Raw genomic sequence first — 12,631 nt, 5'->3', positions numbered from 1 at the left:
CAAGGATCCATTGTGGGTTTTTTTAACCAGTTCTTTCTTCACTCCAGCAACAGTTTAAAATTGATGCTCATGTGGAGAAATTAATATTCCTCATTCTTGGTAGCTAGGGGCCTGCATGACATGAAGATTGAGGATGTCTGTTCAGCTGCCTCTATTGCTTCCCTTTTTTCCATTGCCCACCAATCCCAACATTCTACCACTTCTCGCTGAACCCAGCCATGAGTTTACATCTTTGTCATCTTGTTCATGAGACCCATCTCTTACTCCCTTGACCCTATTCCATCTAAACAGCTAATAACACAACTTTCCTTCTGGCTGACATGGATATAATTCTCTCACCATAAACTGCAGCTCATCCAAAACTCTGCTGCCCAAATCCTATCATGCACCAGGTCCTACTTGCCCATCACACCTGTCCTTGTTGCTCTAGAATGTACCCCAATTTCTCCAATTTAAAAGTCTCATCCTCATGTTTAAATCCCTTCATGGCCTTGTTGCTTCCTATCTTGGTAACCTCTTTCAGCGCTGTAAATTCCAACCATCCACCTCAGAACTCTTTGTTTCTCCAACTCTGGTCTCCTGTGCACTTGCTCTCTCTTCATTCCACCCTTTACGGCTGTGTCTTCATTCATCTAAATCCCACAATCTAGAATTCACTCCCTAACACACTCTGCCCCCACCCTACCTGCCTCTTCTCCTTTAAAACCCTCCTTAAAACCCACCTCTTTGACCAACCTTTTGGCTACCCCTCTTACCTCCACCTTTAGCTCGGTATCCATTTTTGCCTGATTATATCTCTGTGAAGTGAGGGTAGGCGGTGGCATAGTGGTATTATCACTGGACTAGTAACCCAGAGACCCAGGGTATTTCTCTGGGGACATGGGTTCGAATCCCACCACAGCAGAAGGTGGAATTTGAATTTAATTAATCTGGAATTAAAAAGCTAGTCTAATGATGGCCATGAAACCATTGTCGATTGTTGTAAAAACCCATCTGGTTCACTAATGTCCTTTAGGGATGGAAATCTGCTGTCCTTACCTGGTCTGGCCGACACGTGACTCCAGACCCACAGCAATGTGGTTAACATGTCCTCTGAAATGGCCTAGCAAGACACTCAGTTGTATCTAACCGCTACAAAGTCAATAGAAAGGAATGAAACCGGACGGACCACCCGGCATCGACCTAGGCACCGGAAACGACAACGGCAAACCCAGCCCTGTTGACCCTGCAAAGTCCTCCTTAATAACATCAGAGGGCTTGTGCCAAAGTTGGGAGAGCTGTCCCACAGACTAGTCAAGCAACAGCCTGACATAGTCATACTCACAGAATCTTACCTTACAGACAATGTCCCAGACACAGCCATCACCATACCCGGGTATGTCCTGTCCCACCGGCAGGACAGACCCACCAGAGGTGGTGGCAAAGTGGTATACAGTAGGGAAGGAGCTGCCCTGGGAGTCCTCAACATCGACTCCGGACCCCATGAAGTCTCATGGCATCAGGTCAAACATGGGCAAGGAAACCTCCTACTGATTACCACATACCGCCCTCCCTCAGCTGATGAATCAGTACTCCTCCATGTTGAACACCACTTGGAGGAAGCACTGAGGGTGGCAAGGGCACAAAATGTACTCTGGGTGGGGGACTTCAATGTCCATCACCAAGAGTGGCTCGGTAGCACCATTACTGACCAAGCTGGCCAAGTCCTAAAGGACATAGCTGCTAGACTGGGTCTGCAGCAGGTGGTGGGGGAACCAACACGAGGCAAAAACATACTTGACCTCGTCCTCACCAATCTGCCTGCCGCAGATGCTTCTGTCCATGACTGTATTGGTAGGAGTGACCACCGCACAGTACTTGTGGAGACGAAGTCCCGCCTTCACATTGAGGATACCGTCCATCGTGTTGTGTGGCACTATCACCGTGCTAAATGAGATAGATTTTGAACAGATCTAGCAATGCAAAATTGGGCATCCATGAAGCGCTGTGGGCCATCAGCAGCAGCAGGATTGTACTCATCCACAATCTGTAACCTCATGGCCCGGCATATCCCCCACTTTACCATTACCATCAAGCCAGGAGACCAACCCTGGTTCAATGAAGAGTGCAGGAGGGCATGCCAGGAGCAGCACCAGGCATACCTCAAAATGAGGTGTCAACCTGGTGAAGCTACAACACAGGACTACTTGCATGCCAAACTGCGTAACCAAACTGCGATAGATAGAGCTAAGCGATCCCATAACCAACGGATTAGATCTAAGCTCTGCAGTCCTGCCACATCCAACCGTGAATGGTGGTGGACAATTAAACAACTAACTGGAGGAGGTGGCTCCACAAATATCCCCATCCTCAATGATGGGGGAGCCCAGCACATCAGTGCGAAAGATAAGGCTGAAGCATTTGCAACAATCTTCAGCCAGAAGTGCCGAGTTGATGATTCATCTTGGCCTCCTCCTGAAGTCCCCAGCATCACAGATGCCAGACTTCAGCCAATTCGATTCACTCCGCGTGATATCAAGAAACGACTGAAGGCACTGAATACTTCAAAAGCTATGGGCCCTGACAATATTCCGGCAATAGTACTGAAGACCTGTGCTCCAGAATTTGCCGCGCCCCTAGCCAAGCTGTTCCAGTACAGCTACAACACTGGCATCTACCCTGCAATGTGGAAAATTGCCCAGGTATGTCCTGGACACAAAAAGCAGGACATGTCCACCCGGCCAATTACAGCCCCATCAGCCGACTCTCAATCATCAGTAAAGTGATAGAAGGTGTCATCAACAGTGCCATCAAGCGGCACTTGTTTCGCAATAACCTGCTCAGTGACGCTCAGTTTGGGTTCCGCCAGGGCCACTCAGCTCCTGACCTCATCACAGCCTTGGTTCAAACATGGACAAAAGAGCTGAACTCAAGAGGAGAGGTGAGAGTGACTGCCCTTGACATCAAGGCAGCATTTGACCGAGTACGGCATCAAGGAGCCCTAGCAAAACTGAGGTCAATGGGAATCAGGGGGAAACTCTCCGCTGGCTGGAGTCATACCTAGCGCAAAGGAAGATGGTTGTGGTTGTTGGAGGTCAATCATCTGAGCTCCAGGACATCACTGCAGGAGTTCCTCAGGGTAGTATCCTAGGCCCAACCATCTTCAGCTGCTTCATCAATGACCTTCCTTCAATCATAAGGTCAGAAGTGGGGATGTTCGCTGATGATTGCACAATGTTCAGCACCATTTGTGACTCCTCAGATACTGAAGCAGTCCGTGTAGAAATGCAGCAAGACCGGGACAATATCCAGGCTTGGGCTGATAAGTGGCAAGTAACATTCGTGCCACACAAGTGCCAGGCAATGACCATCTCCAACAAGAGAGAATCTAACCATCTCCCCTTGACATTCAACGGCATTACCATCACTGAATCCCCCACTATCAACATCCTGGGGGCTACCATTGACCAGAAACTGAACTGGAGTAGCCATATAAATACCATGGTTACAAGAGCAGGTCAGAGGCTAGGAATCCTGATGCAAGTAACTCACCTCCTGACTCCCCAAAGCCTGTCCACCATCTACAAGGCACAAGTCAGGAGTGTAATGGAATACTCTCCACTTGCCTGGATGGGTGCAGCTCCAACAACACTCAAGAAGCTAGACACCATCCAGGACAAAGCAGCCGGCTTGATTGACACCCCATCTACAAACATTCACTCCCTCCACCACCGACGCACAGTAGCAGCAGTGTGTACCATCTACAAGATGCACTGCAGCAATGCACCACGGCTCCTTAGACAGCACCTTCCAAACCCGCGACCTCTACCAACTAGAAGGACAAGGGCAGCAAATATATGGGAACACCACCAACTGCAAGTTCCCCTCCAAGTGACACACCATCCTGACTTGGAACTATATCGCCGTTCCTTCACTGTCGCTGGGTCAAAATCCTGGAACTCCCTTCCTAACAGCACTGTGGGTCTACCTACCCCAAATGGACTGCAGCTGTTCAAGAAGGCAGCTCACCACCACCTTCTCAAAGGCAATTAGGGATGGGCAATAAATACTGGTGTGGCCAGTGACGCCCACATCCCATGAATGAATTCAAAAAACTTTTTTTAAAGTGCCTTGGGACGTTTCTGTACATTAAAAGGTGCAATATAAATACAGGTAGCTTTTATTATAATATAAAATACACATGTGCAACTGGGAAACAGCAGGACTTAGGTTTCTCTCAGGATACCAACCCTCCCAGTCTCCTGGAACTGAGGATTGATCTCCAAGATCTGCTGCCATAGCCCAGGAGAAAAGTACTTTGTACTGGTGATTCATGTCTGCATTTCTGCATGGAGCTGCATTTCCTGTCTGTCTTCTGTCTCAGCAATTCCTAGCAACACAGAGGCCATAATTGTTGCTGAGGGAGAAAGAGATACCAGTGCAGCAAAGTTCACTTTTAAAATATTTAGAGGGAGTGAAGATTGGAAGAAGAAACACAGAGTGCAAGCTCCTCACCATCTTCTCAGAACCCTGACCAGTCAGTAACACGCTGGAAGTGCAGTGTGCATTTTTTTTTCAAAAGTGTTTGTGTATTAAGTTTAATATGCATTATTTTGATCATCAGAAAATGTATTCTGCTTCTTCTTATGAGGACATGTCTAAACTTATATATTTAAATGCAAAAGAAATTACATTTTATGAAAATTCTAGTTCTTTTTGATCACTGAATTTTTTGATATATTCCTGTCATATTTGAGTGAAGAGGATTTAAATGCATTCTTTGAGTAATGAATTGATTTATTACCATGAGGTATTAAGGAGCTATGCCTTGGCAGCAGAAGAACTACATATAGTCAAATCGGATGAGCTGGGTTATTGTTTGAGAGTTAGACTGGGATTTTAAGACTCTGAAGGCCATTGAAATAACAAGGGCTCTGCTGGTGAAGGGATGCTGTGGGACCTGACCAGGTGCCAGCCATAGTTGCATTGATTTCCAAATTAAATACTGTTGTTACTAGCTTGTAAAAAGAAATGACGGATTTTCAATCATTAACCTCTGTTTATGCATGGTACTGTAGTGAAGATTCAGTTGATGAATAAAGTCGAATGCTGATTCACTTATGGTATTATGCAAAACTTTAAATGAACCATCTGGTTTTCACTGATGATTGGGGGTGGGGGTGCAGTAGCAGAGAGAAAGAAGGGAAAGGAAGAGAAAAATAGTGTTACCCCTGCCAGAGGTTAATCAAACTTGTGACACACATAGCAACTTTTCTTAGGCTTCAGGTTTTAAAGGCAAAGCTGGCAATGAAGAGTGGGAATGCTGGCTGATTGTTTTCCTTTCTAACCCAGGGAAATTGAGTCTAATTGTATTGACCCTCCCACCACCCTAACTGAGGTGACATAATTCAGCACAGACCAGGGATCAAACCTTTGATTTTCCTCGTATGTCTGGCTCAGTTTGTTTACATATTTACACTGAGTGCCTCTGCTTTGAGTTGGCAGAAAGTTAATTAAAACTATCTTAAATGGTGAGGTCCTGGAGACGGTCTAATGATCAAATGTCATGTGCTTTAACGTCACATAATGAGATGTCACAAATTAAATATCACATAATCAGATGCCATGTGATTAAACTTACAGGAATACATCCAACCAGCGTTGGCAATTGATAATACAGGCCACCTGGACCAATGCACATGAACTCTTTGGTCACCAAGAATCAAATTATCAAACCCTATGGAATAGAAATTGGATAACCTCATTTTTTGAGTGTGGGGTTATGATTCTCAACCTACCTGCACCCTTTCAGAGTGAGGTGGGCAACATGCTAACTTGCTGAAACCACCTCATCTGAATGATTGTAGCATTGGTCGGGACCACTCCATTGCTGCTTCTCTCTACTCCATGATGCCTTGGTGACCAGGGTGGACTCCAGGACAGACATTATGCCTCCCTGGGTAGACAGGAAGCCCTCACATACCAGCCTGTAGCGGAAATGGGAGCACATTGCCAGGGAGCTTAATGCCCGGCGTCTGGTCCCCAGGACTTGGCAGCAGTGCTGGGAAAAGTAGAGAAGTTGCTGAGAAGTTGGGACTGTTTTGCTAGGAGAAGAGAAGGCTGAGAGGTATTCAAAATTATGAGTGGTCTGGACAGAGTAGATAGAGAGAAACTGTTCCCACTCGTGAAAGGATCGAGAATGAGAGGGCACAGATTTAAAGTATTTGGTAAAAGAAGCAAAATTGACATGAGGATAACCTTTCTCACACAGGGAGTGTTTAAGGTCTGGAATGCACTGTCTGAGAGTATGGTGGAGGCAGGTTCAATTGAAGCATTAAAAAGGGAATTAGACTGTTACATGAGAAGGAAGAATGTGCAGGGTTACAGGGAGAAGGCAGGGGAGTGGAACTGAATGAGTTGCTCTTTTAGAGAGCTGGTGCAGACACGATGGACCAAATGGCCTCCTTCTGCACTGTAACAATTCTGTGATTCTGTGAAGTACAATGATCTCACACGGGTGGTCAAGATGAGTGAATGCAATGTCATATTACATCTCATACCCACCACACCACCAACCTCTCACTCTGCTCAATACACCACACCCCCATCACCCACCCAGCAGCACTCTCTGGCCCTCAAGACTCACACTAACATTCACATACTGCATCTCACCAACATACCTTCCAATGCTGCCACCTTCACACCCACCTCTTGTTGCCACCATAAGCCTCCAGCTATTCAGCCATCCAAGCCCAGAGCCACACAATCACAATGTTCTCTCTCTTGTAGGAAAGTGCACAACAGACAGGAGACCCAGAGAATCAAGAGCAGGGGGCTCCAAGACTCCATCCCTTGAGCCCCTGGAGGGGGGTACTCAAGATCATGGGCCTAGAGGCAACACAGCCCATGGACTGCCTTATGTCCCCTCTGAACTCCCTCCTCAGCATCATCTTGAGATGTGTCTTCAAATAGAAGGTTCAGATTGTGTTACCATGGACCTCCTGCTTTCTTCCCCATCTATCCTCCCATCACCCTGACCCTCTCCTTCTGCTTATATGCTTTCAGATACCCAAGTCCTGCTGCCTGGACCACCTCAGAAGAGCCAGGAGCACCAAGAGGAGGAACAACATGACAGTGGTGAGGAGGCACCATCACTTGTTCTGGCACGCCCAGTCACCAACTCAGATACTGGCAGCCCATGAACTTTAGAAGTTAGTATAGGATCAGGATCTGTACATGGTGAGTCACTGGGCATGAGTTGGCTGCGGCCAGGCCAGTGGGAAAGGATAGCTTGTGTGTCAGCTCCTCAGAGGGTGAGTTAGTAGATGAGTTCAGGGGACTCAGATGAGGACGTCGATGGGGCGGCATACAGGAGAACGCTGATGACGATGCACACCACATGCTTGGGGTATTGGCAGGCCTGCCAGACAGGCTCCTGTAACTGCCTGGATGCATGGATGAGTTCGGTTCCAGCAGAGAGCATCGTGGAGATCTTGGAGCCCATCCTTTCCAAAGAAAAGAAAGACTTGCATTTATATAGCACCTTTCATAATGACCGAATGTCTCAAAGCACTTTACAATTAAGTATATTTGAAGTGCAGTCACTGTTGCAATGTAGGGAATGCAGCAGCCAATTTGCATACAGCAAGCTCCTACAAACAGCAACATGATAATGACCAGATAATCTGCTTTTGTGATGTTGATTGAGGGATAAATATCAGCCAGGACACTGGTGCTAACTCTCCTGCTCTTTTTCAAAATAGTGCCATGTGATCTTTTACATCCACCTGAAAGGGGCAGATAGGGCTTCAGTTTAATGTCTCATCCCAAAGACGGCACCTCTAACAATGCAGTACTCCCTCAGTACTGCACTGGAATGTCAGCCTTGAATTTTGTGCTCAAGTCATGGAGTGGGACTTAAAACACAACCTTCTGACTCAGAAGCAAGAGTGCTAGCAACTGAGCCACAGCTGACACTGTGAAATTGGTCACCAACTCCATGGTAACAATGGCACACCAACCCATGATGGAGCGTCTGCTAGCCACTGTCTCAGCTTCCTCTGTCGCACAGGTCGAATTCTCATGATGTCTAACTGCTGCAGTGGAAGCTCAGATGGAGGTCATGAGATCGATGGTCACTGCTACGCAAGCTCAGACTGCTGCCATCATGGGTACGGATCTCAGTGTGCAAAGGGGCAATCTACACCAGTCTAGTAATCTGTGCCCCAATAGATTAATTATTATATTATAACCAGGTGAGAACACTGGGTTCGCTCTTAGCCTTCGCCTGGTTTTAGAAACACCGTGTTTTTAGCTCCCCCTCAGTTCACTGCTCCAGTTGTAAGGCAAAGAAATCAAACAGGTTTCCTTAGATTTAAACAAGAAAGGTGGAAGTTTATTAATCTTAAACTCTAATCCAGTTAATGACTACGAATATGCAACGCGATCATGCTAGCATACATACGCAATAAACACACACGCAGATAGAGACAGAAAAGGTAGAAAAGAATAAAGGGGAAAGGTTTGAGGCAATATTGGGATTATAATTACAGTTTTTTAAGTTCAATGTGGAGTCTTTGGTTGCCGGTAAGTCCTGCATTTCGTTGGGGCCCAGTACACACTTCAACTCGTGTCGATGTTGGAGTCTTTTCTCTCTTGAGGTTTATGTGGCCTATGTGGCTTGAGAGAAAGTGAGAGAGAGACAGCCAGGAGAAAGGCTCCCTTGTTCCAGCTTCAACTGCAAACTCTAGTCTCAATTCAAACTGTCCTGTGTCTCATTCAAAAGCCTGGATCAGCTGGTCAGTCATGTGGCAAGCTGGTTTAACCAGTCCTGCCTTTGTGGATTTCAAAACTCTCAGTTGGGGGGGATGTGGGGATGGGGTGGGGTGTAGGATTGTCTCTTACTGACAAGATGTGGAACCATTGCCCAGACCAATTTCTGTTAATTGAATCAGTGTCTCTCCAAGCACTGTCCCTTAGTATGCAAATGTTCTTCCAGCCAAGTGTCTGGTGATCTTCAAACAAATCATTTCCTCAGTCCAGCAACAGTTTAAAATCAACGTTCATATGGCAAAATTAATATGCCTCATTCTTGGCAGGTGGGGGTCTGCATGACAACTAGGTTTGTTGAGGTGCTGCCCCATGGGAATGGCAGTGCTCCATGGAGCACAAACCTGCTGTCCTCTCTCAGGATGACAGCATTCATGCTCCCAACACTGCCAATCCACCTGTGCCCTTGCTTTTGCCTCTCAGCCAGCTAGCCAAGACTGCTGCCTCCCATGCCAAGCTGGTACAGTCTGAAGTCGGGCCCTCAAGGCCCAGAGTTGTTTGAAGGCATCCTGCAAGGCCATCTGCAGTCTACCCACTGAAAGTCATCAGCCTTCCACCAGCCATGTTGCAGTCACTGGGGTTGTACCTTGTAAGAGCACGAGAACAGGCAAAGATACCTTCAAGATAGGTCGTAAGGGAGCACACAAGGGTAATTTGTTCAGTTTTGTTTGTCTAATTGGATGCATTGTTGGATAAAGTTCTTAATGGAAAGGTTTCTGTTGGTGGCTTTTCCTGTAGGGTATTGCCCAAGGGAACATTGCAATTGGGAGAGTGAAGTGATGTGACGGTGGTGAATAGTGGCTCCATGCTGGGATGGGGAAGTTGTTGGTTGAAGAGGAAGCAGACCCCTCAATTTGCTCTTCGACAGTCTGTCCACTTACATGGGATCCAGAATGCCTCCTTCCCATCTCCTCCTTCTCTCCCTCCCTTCTTGCACAGCTTCCCTTTCTGTCTCCTCTGTTCCATTTCCTGGTCAGGTTGCGGACCAGGAGGTGCTGCAACAACTGGCCCCATATCTGGATCAGGTAGTCCTCTCTCCTCCTTGACAGCATTTAGAAACTGGCAAGAAACATCTCCAAGAACCCAGCACACTGTTACCACCAACTGTGCCTGTGTTGAGTGATGCATTAACTTGTGGGCTGAAACTATGTGGTGCACGTTTTGAATCCTTGTGTTACATCAGCTGGTTTGGTGTGTGATGTCGGGATAGCATTCAGAAAGCGTGGTCTGGTTTTTGGTCTGAAACCTGCCTTCTCTGGGAAACTGATTCAGATTGCAATTTTCAAGTGTGAAAACCCTTAATTGGTATGAAGAAGGGGTTCCAGGCAACTTACACCCAGTAGGATTGAAAATGGCAGTGGGTCAGATCAAATGTGGGGCTCATGTAGACTTCTACGGCAGCCATGACTGAGGCTGCTGGTTGTCCTAGGGGAGACATCTGCCTTCCACTGCACCAGAGGGAGGCAAGATGTCAGAGGGGAGCTGCAGGGCTGGCAACAGGAGTGGAGCAGATCCTTGCTTCATTGATGCCCACCTGGATCTAATGCTGGAGGCCGTGAGGGAGAGGAGGAAGGTCCTCATCCTAGAGGGTGGCAGAAGAAGGCCAACCCGTGGTGCAACAGGGACTCTGTTCAATGTTATCCCCCTCCTCCTCCTCCTCCTCTCTTACCTCCTGCTCCTTCCCTGATAAGCTGTCTCCTTCCAGTGCCACACTGTCCTCAAGGTCCACACCTCTCTGGAAGGGCATCTTATTGGCAGCAAAACAGATCACCAATAACCGACCCTTGCAGGAGGGTATTGGAGGGTGCCACCTGATGGGTCCAAAATCCTGTGTCAGGCACCAAAATCGCATCTTCAGAAGCCCGATGGCCTGCTCAATGGTTGGCCTGCAGAGCAGGTGGCACTGCCTCTGCGCCTCTGCCTTGGGATCCCCTGGAGGGGCCAGTAGCCTTCTCTTCAAGGGATTTCCCTTGTCCTCGGATCAATTCACGCACTTTGGGGGATGGACTGAAGATCTGAGGCAGCCTGATCTGTCGGAGGATGAAGGACTCATGGCAGCTGCGAGGAAAGCGAGCACAAACTTGGAGGAAGCTCTAGTGTGGTAGCAGACCGTTTGGACATTGAGGGAGTGGATGCCCTTCCTGTTGATGGATCTCACTGGCTGGTCAATGGGTGTCTTGATGGCCAAATGAGCTCAAATGATGATGCCCTGCATCTGGTGGAATCCAGCAATGGAGTTCTCTGTGCCAGCACAGGCTCACCTGTGTCAAAGTGGGTGTAGTCTCTGCTCTCCTGAAAAGGGCATCTATGAACTGCCTGATGGCCTAATAAGATGCTGACTGCGAGATGCCACCTGGGCCCACAGCTGACGCCTGGAATGACTCAGTTGCAGGGCGCCATGATTTTGAGGGGTGCAGGTAGAGGGCTGCCATCGGGGCTGTAAAGCCTCAGCTCATTGTGGATTACAGCATGTGCCTGGATACGTGCATGCCTCCTATGGCATTGACACTCTATCATTTGTAGGTAGCTGACTCTTGGGCTGTGCACCCGCTGTCTTGATTAGCACCTTCCTCCCCTCGCTGGTTTCCTGCCACTCACCACTGAGAAATTCAACTCTTCCAGCTGCAGCAATAGCCACACTGAGGCACATGGGAAGCAGCTCAGCTTTATTTGCTCCCTCTGCTTTATTTCAATCAGCCCTTCCCATAGCCCTCAGGGCTCTCCACACTGTTCACTTCACAACCCTGTCGTATTCCCCCCATGGCATCATCCTCCTTCCAAGGCTTTAGAGATTGTTCACTGAAACTGACAAGCCTGTTAATGTATTCTTTATTAAGGTCAACAGCCAATTAATTAGACGCAAGCTCCTGACCCATTCTCTCTCTGCCAGCTGCACTTTAAAAATAGCATCACGGTCCAGAAGCGGCGGGACCCAGTGCCGACCTCCGAGAACACAATATTAAAATCGCGCTCGCAGCTGTTCCCGCCCCCAGTGGCCTTTTAAAATTCAGCCCTTGATTCCATAAGTAACTGAGTCCATCCTATTTTGAGTTTGTGTGAACTCATAGTCAGCTCTTTATAATTGGGATATGTCAAGGTTCAGCAAGCTGCTCACTGGGGCATCATGACTGAGCCGGATCCTGACATCTGTACAAACGCTCTTTCTATATCTTCCAACTAAGCACTAAACAGGGATTGAATCTGGCACTGTCTTAATCTGTATGACTCAGTAGCACACTATGCCATACATTTAACGAAGTGGCAATCGGGGAGTTCCATCTATCCCCTTTTTATCCAATTATTCAGGGTGGCACAGTGGCGCACAGGGTGGCACAGTGGTTAGCACCGCAGCCTCACAGCTCCAGCGACCCGGGTTCAATTCTGGGTACTGCCTATGTGGATTAGATTAGATTAGAATATTACAGCGCAGTACAGGCCCTTCGGCCCTCGATGTTGCGCCGAGCTGTGAAACCATCTGACCTACACTATTCCATTTTCATCCATGTGTCTATCCAATGTCCACTTAAATGCCCTTAAAGTTGGCGAATCTACTACTGCTGCAGGCAGGGCATTCCACGCCCTTACTACTCTCTGAGTAAAGAAACTACCTCTCACATCTGTCCTATATCTATCACCCCTCAACTTGAAGCTATGTCCCCTCGTGTTTGCCATCACCATCCGAGGAAAAAGACGCTCACTATCCACCCTATCTAACCCTCTGATTATCTTATATGTCTCTATTAAGTCACCTCTCCTCCTCCTTCTCTCCAACGAAAACAACCTCAAGTCCCTCAGCCTTTCCTCGTAAGACCTTCCCTCCATA

The 12,631-nt window shown here is 47.7% G+C and overlaps 1 protein-coding gene and 1 long non-coding RNA gene across 4 annotated transcripts in view; one reads left to right on the top strand and one right to left on the bottom strand.

The window, feature by feature from the left end:
- The window catches only part of LOC137372002 (uncharacterized), a 91,529-nt gene extending 83,525 nt beyond the window's left edge, over positions 1 to 8,004 (top strand). Inside the window, exon 3 of the long non-coding RNA XR_010975332.1 lies at positions 7,045 to 8,004. This is a non-coding gene — a long non-coding RNA (uncharacterized lncRNA). The remainder of the gene's footprint in view (positions 1 to 7,044) is intronic.
- Positions 1 to 12,631, bottom strand: part of fap (fibroblast activation protein, alpha) — a 141,557-nt gene that overhangs the window by 94,304 nt on the left and 34,622 nt on the right. The gene's annotated exons all lie outside the window — the stretch shown is intronic.

The sequence above is a fragment of the Heterodontus francisci genome, chromosome 7 (genome assembly GCF_036365525.1).
Source record: "Heterodontus francisci isolate sHetFra1 chromosome 7, sHetFra1.hap1, whole genome shotgun sequence".
Lineage (NCBI taxonomy): Eukaryota > Metazoa > Chordata > Chondrichthyes > Heterodontiformes > Heterodontidae > Heterodontus > Heterodontus francisci.
This window is presented reverse-complemented; position numbering and strand designations above follow the sequence as displayed.